The sequence below is a fragment of the Cnephaeus nilssonii genome (genome assembly GCF_951640355.1).
Source record: "Cnephaeus nilssonii genome assembly, chromosome: 7".
Taxonomy (NCBI): domain Eukaryota; kingdom Metazoa; phylum Chordata; class Mammalia; order Chiroptera; family Vespertilionidae; genus Cnephaeus; species Cnephaeus nilssonii.
Window position 1 is genome coordinate 86,590,104 of NC_137078.1, and position 6,352 is coordinate 86,596,455.

Sequence of the window (6,352 nt, forward strand, 5' to 3'; positions counted from 1 at the left end):
GGGGAACTGTTGGGAGAAGGAACAATGGGGTTAGCTTCTCCCAGAGTCCTGGTAGGAACTAGGTGGGGTCCCACACTTAACCTCCCTGTTCTCAGAGCTCAGTGTCTGCCTGCCGCTGACTTCCGCCTCTTCTCTTATGTTTCTTTGCAGCTTTCAGAAAATCAACGCCAAGACCCCTCCCAGCGTCCACATCGTCCTCTGGCAGGAGCGCTTGCCCCTCTGCCTCCCGCCCCCGCCCCCCTGCACCCCCTGCAACCCCATCTCCTCCAACACCCCCCCCCCGCCCATCTCCTCCACGCAGAAGCCCAAGGTGAGCCCTTTCTGCACAAAACCAGCAATTGTAAATACTTTTTAAAAATGTACAAAACTTAAAAAACAAAACACAGTTTTAGAAAAAGACAAAAAAAAAAAGAGAGAGAGAGAGCGAGAGAGCGAGCGCGTGCAAGAGGTTGCAAGCGGGGCCTCGAGGTGTCCAGAGCCCCTGCAAGTATGCACTGAGAAATTTATCTACAGGTCGTTTGACAAAAATGAACAATATCCTATTTATTGTATATACTGTTTTATTATAAATCGTGGATTGTATATTGCATTCTGTAAACCTGCTGTGGTCCCGTGGTGTGCAAATTCGCATGGTGGGGGGGAGGGAAAAGAACCTCTTGCGGGAGCTTTTTTTTTTTTCTTTCTTTCTTTCTTATTTTTCACTCTTTTGGGTTTTCTCTTCTGTTGTTGTTGTTGTTTTCTGTTGGCAGGACACACCCAAAGATCCAAGTTTGTATTAAAAAGAAATGAAAAAAAAGCAAAAAAAAAAACAACAAAAACACACACACACCTTGTGTCTTGTGAAAGGGGCGGGTGGGGGAGTGCGGGCGGGGATGGAAGGGGCATGCCTGGGTTTTGTCACCAGCCACTGGGTCCCCAGGGAAGTTGAAATACTGCCCTGTGGTCCCTCCCTCTTCGTTTCTTCTTTTGCCTGAGATCTGAGTCACCTTCACATCTGGACCCACTACCCCAGTTCCTCCCCAGGCCCTGGGTCTCCCTGCCTCTGGCTCCCCAGTCTGCCCCCTAGCACTTCTGTCCCCTGGTCTGTTCATTCTGTCCCGGGTGCAGGGATTCTGCCTCTACGCTCCTCGTTTTGCCCTAGGTCTTGGGTCTCCCCTCACTCTAAGACCCCTCTTTTGTCCCAAGTCCCAGCTCTCCCTTTCTCTGGACCGCCATCCTTTTCAAAGTGCAGGGATGCCTGCCTCTAGGACCCCTGTTCCCCCAAGTCCTCGTTCCCTCTCTGAGTCAAGGCTCTGATCTCCCCTCCTTCTAGACCCCCGCGTTTGCTCTAGGCCCACATCCTGTGTTTCCCCAGCCTCTGGGCCACACAGTTCTGTTCTGGTTCAGGGACACTTGTCTGAGACATTCCTTCCTTCCTAAGCCCAAGAACCCTTGTGAGATACCCCCTTTCCCCACAAGGACTGGAGCACCCCCCTGTTTGTCTCCCGTTTGCCCCAGGCCCTGGGTCTCCTCTGTCTCCAGGCCCTCATTTTGCTCCAATACACCTCCATCTGCCCCTGCGAACTGCCGGGAGTGACTAAGCCAGTAACCCCAATGTTTCTTTCTCTGCTTTCTCTTTTCCATCCCGAGCCCCAAATGCTGGGTCTGGGTTCCCTCGCAGCTTTTGTAAACGCTGGAAATGCAAAGACAACTCTTAATCCCGAGCCGGTTTCTGGTGGACCTGGAAGAACTGAGCTGTTTCCCACTCCCCTGACGTTGGGAAACTCTTGGCTGCTTGACCAAACAGTGCCCACGTAGAGCTGCCCGGTCTTGAGCGAGCAGCTTTTCCTATCGGTCCATTGTTTGTTAAATCTCTGTCCAATGTGGCTTCTCCGTGGCCCTCCCTGCTGAAGCTCAGGGAGACCCCAAGGGCCAGCTCCCCGCGGCCTCCCTTCCCTGACCCAACCAGCAAGGTCCAGGCCTGGGGAGAGTCAAAGAAGCCCAAGGTGAGCCCTTTCTGCACAAAACCAGCAATTTGCAAACACTTTTTAAAAATGTACGAAATTTAAAAGCAAAACACAGACCCCCACCTTGTGGGCACCCCCGTCTGAAAGAGAAGGCCAGAGGATTCAGATAGGGGCCGGCAACAGAACTGCTGCGTCGGTGCTGGATGTGACGGCTCATCCACCCACCAAGGCCCCTCCACGAATCCCCGAGGCCGCACCCTCCTGCGTGGTGAGAGCAAAGGCAGCAACACTGTGCTCGAGCCGACAATCCAGAGAGACTGGAAGTGGGGGCAGGGAGCAGTAAGACCCGGTGAGGGTGGGGAGAGGGGCTTTGTTCCTGGAAGAGGAAAGAGCACGTGCAAAGGCCTGGAGGTGTGAGAGGGTGGCAGGGGGCGGAAGTCACACATAGTTAGGTCTGTTTGGAGTAGACACTGTGTGGGGAGGGGAGAGAGCTTTGGCAAGACCACTTGGGCAGGGAGGAGGCTGGCTGGAGGGGGTGGGTGGCATTGCAGGAACCAGTGGGGGAGGCCGGTTAAGCTTGTTTTCAGCCCCAGGAATCGCCTGCAGGGAAAAAATGTTCTGCGGTTGCTGAGGAAGCAGAAGAGACTTGGAGAGGCTGTCCAGGTGGGGCAGGCTGGGCAGGGGCAGTGCCCAGTGGGGGACTGAGGGCTCCACTTGGGATTGGTCTAGAAATGGGGAGGAAGGCCAGGGAAGGGTGGCTACCACAGAACGAGAGTGGGGATAGGGAGGGGGGGGGGGCAAGAAGGAAATGGGAGTTCAGGGAGGTGATTATAGCCCAGCAAGGGGGCTCATTAATTTGAGAGCTTAACTTGAGGGGATTAACTACAAAGAGAGGGGTGTCCTGGCCAGTGTGCTCAGTGGTTAGAGCACCCGCCCGCACACCGAAGGGCCAGGGTTGTGGGTTCGATTCCTGGTCAAGGGCATGTACCTGGGTTGCAGGTTTGATCCCCAGCTCCAGTCGGGGTGTGTTGGGGAGGCAACCAATTGATGTGTCTCACATTGATGTTTCTCCCTCCTTTCCACTCTAAAAACATCAATGGAAAAAAGAGCCTCGGGTGAGGATTCTTTAAAAAAAAGAGGGGCAACCCGAGGGGGATGGGAACTCAGAGAAGAGCTGATAGCTTTCGGGATGGAAGGCAGGCTCGGTAAGGAAAACAGGTTCCCTGAAAGGAGGGGTCAGCGAGAGAATGGGGGAGGGCAGGGTTCTGTAGCTTAGCAAGGGGTAAGGAGAGCCGAGATGTATTTTGGAGAACAGACTCCAGAGGCCAAGGGCCCAGCCTTTGGGGTTTAAGGTTCTCTGTGCCCTTGGGCCCTGGGGCCTTGGGGGAAAGGACAACAGAGACCCTGCCCAGCCGGATGGGGGAGGATGGGTAGCACCCTATTTATTTTATTTTTTATCCTCACACGAGGATATGTTTTTATTGATTTGAGAGAGAGAGAGAGATGTGAGAGAGAGAAACATCTCTATTGCCTCCCATACTCACCGCAACTGGGGATCGAACCCACAACCTGGTTATGCACCCTGACTGGGAATCGAACCAACAACCTTTTGGTGTACAGGACTATGCTCTAACCAACTTACACAACCGGCCAGGGCAGGGCACTCTGTTTGATCTGTTCTTACCACAGTCTCGACAGTCCCATACCTGATCCCAGAATATATCAAGGCAACCTAGCCCCTAGATGTTTGGATTTTACCACCATTTATTAAATACTTCCTGGAGGTGTTTATTCCTCAAAACAATCGTTGAAGTAGAGAAAGATGCCTCACTTACAAATGAAAAGGCAGCTTCAGAGACGTGGAGTAAGTGACTTGTCCAAGATTACATGGGAAGTGGCAGAAGTAGGTTGGCCTGGAATCTGACTGAGCCCTTGCCTTTTCGTAACAGTTTAAAGGGGGGGAAACCCTGCTCATAAAATTCATCCAAAAAAATGATTTGTTCTATAATAAAATTTTAAATTATACAAATAAAAATCAGAAATAATTATACAATTATAACACTATGCTCCAGATACTGTTCTACTGTTCTAAACATTTAACATATATATGCGTGTGTGTGGAGATATATATATATATATATATATATATATATATATATATATATAAAATGGAATGAGTTCATATATATATATATATATATATATATGAACTCATTCCATTTTCACAACAATTCTACGAGGCTTTTTATTGTAACGATTATTATCACCATTTTACAGATAGAGAGGTCATTTACAAAGACCACTCAGTAAACAGTGACACCAGGGTTCAAACGCTAGACTGTGGAAGTCTGCTTCACTTCACTATTAAAATCTACTTCACTGCCATTCCTGGTAATAACCCCCGTGTCAACATTTCTGAGTCCATTCATCTAGATCGGTGGCTCCCAATCTAGGGATTCTGAGATTATGCTCTAGGGTGGGGCCTGGGCATTGGAATTTTTTAAAGCTCCCCCAGGTGGGCCCTAGCCAGTTTGGCTCAGTGGATAGAGCACCAAACTGTGAACCAAGGGGTCCCCGGGTTCGATTCAATCAGGGTACATGCCGGGGGTTGCAGGCTCCTCCCTGGCCCAGGCCCTGGTCAGAGCACGTGCAGCAGGCAACCAATCGATGTTTTCTCTCACATGGATATTTCTCTCTTTCTCTCTCCCACCCTCTCTAAAAGTCAATGGGGGAAAAAATGTCCTCGAGTGAGGATTAAAAAATATAAATAAATAAAAGCTCCCCAGGTGGTTCTGTGCAGCCACAGTTGAGAACCTCTAATCTAGGCATTGTGCTGTCTGCACACAAGCAGGCACCTGTGTGCACACACCTGTATTGAAGGTGTCCTAGGTGTGCATCAGATGCCTTCTTCTGTGTACACTATGGGATGCATTCATGTTTTTCACTGAGTGGCTGTAAATTACTATGGATTCTCTGAATGACTGTTAGACACTATACACACATGTATTTAACAAATAGTTCTCAAGCACCTACAAGATTCCAGGTATGTCCCAGGCACTTGAGGCCACAACAGTGAACAAGAGACCGGGCCTTTGAGGATAGCCTGATGGAATTGACCAGTTTGGGCCTCTGCTTTCCCTGTGGATGGCAGAGGTTTGGAACTCCTCGGAGACTGCTGAGGGGTGAATGGGAGAGCTTAGGAAGGTAGGTCTTGTGGTGCAGCTGTGTACATGGTGGATCTTCTGGCCAGACGTGCAGATGTGTTTGAGACAGGGAGACCCAGGGCGTGTTTCTGGGTTTGAATGAGTGTGGTTGACTGTGTGGCATGTGTGCATGATCTGGGCCTGAGAAAATATGGGCAACTGTGGTGGGGGTGGGGAGAGGGAGTAAGGGAGGGCTGTGAGCAAGGTGGTCACTAGCCCAGAACAGCACACAGATGGTGGCACATGCACACACACACACACACACACACACACACACACACACGGCCAGCTGCTGCAAGGAGGAGGTGGGGTTCCAGTCCCAGGGCCAGGAGAACTCTGCTTTGGGTAAGTGGAGGAGGAGGCATGGCCAGGGCTGGAAACTCTGGAGTGGGAGGAAGGGAGGGAAAGAGACAGAGGAGGCCAGGGCCCCACATCTTGGTCTCTGGCCTGTTTCTGCAGTTCTGACTTGGTGCTCTGGGTCTCTGTGTGAGCCTGGGCCGCCCTCTGTCTAATGTCCGTCTCTGTTTCTCTCTCCTGGGTCTTGGACTATAAGGCTGGTCACATGACTCTAGGTCACCACGTCTCCAGCCTACTTGGCTCTCTGTATTCCCCCTCCAAGTCTCTCTGTCTCTGTCTCCAGGTCTCCTCTGTATCCTTGTCCTTTCTTGTCCTTGCCAGGTGGGGGGAGGGCCCAGTGCTCAGGGAGCAGGTGTCGGCTTGCTCAGGCAGCAGGGAGTGAAGCTGAGGAGGGCACAGAGCCAGCAGCCCCTGGACACAGCCACACCCCAGGACACACACTCAGGGCACTCACAGGAACACAACGACGTGGAGCGTTGGGTTCTCAGGGACTCACCGGGAATACACACAGACAGATACGCATTGCCACATGCAGCTGTGCCCAGAAGCACACAAGGATGCAGAGGGTCACAGAAGATACCAAGGGATCACGCACACACACACGCACACACACACACACACACACTAAGACATACTCCTCCAGGTACAGGCACCCCTGGGCATACATCCAGAGGAAACCCAGGGCCATGGGCATGCAAACAGGAGCACACACCTTTGTACAGGCACAAAGGTTAGCAAAGTTACACCATGGCAATCATACTCAGACACACACGATCAGGAATGAAGAGGCAAAAACATGAGCACAGGCAGGCAAACACCCTCAAGGACACTAGAGACAGGCACAAT

The 6,352-nt window shown here is 51.4% G+C and overlaps 1 protein-coding gene across 9 annotated transcripts in view; it reads left to right on the plus strand.

Annotated features, from left to right (window-relative positions):
• The window catches only part of AHDC1 (AT-hook DNA binding motif containing 1), a 66,607-nt gene extending 65,406 nt beyond the window's left edge, over window positions 1-1,201 (plus strand). For all 9 annotated transcript variants that reach the window (XM_079777510.1, XM_079777511.1, XM_079777512.1 and 6 more), the window contains one exon: window positions 151-1,201. The gene's annotated coding sequence lies outside the window, so the exon portion shown is untranslated. The remainder of the gene's footprint in view (window positions 1-150) is intronic.
• The last annotated feature ends 5,151 nt before the right edge of the window (window positions 1,202-6,352 follow it).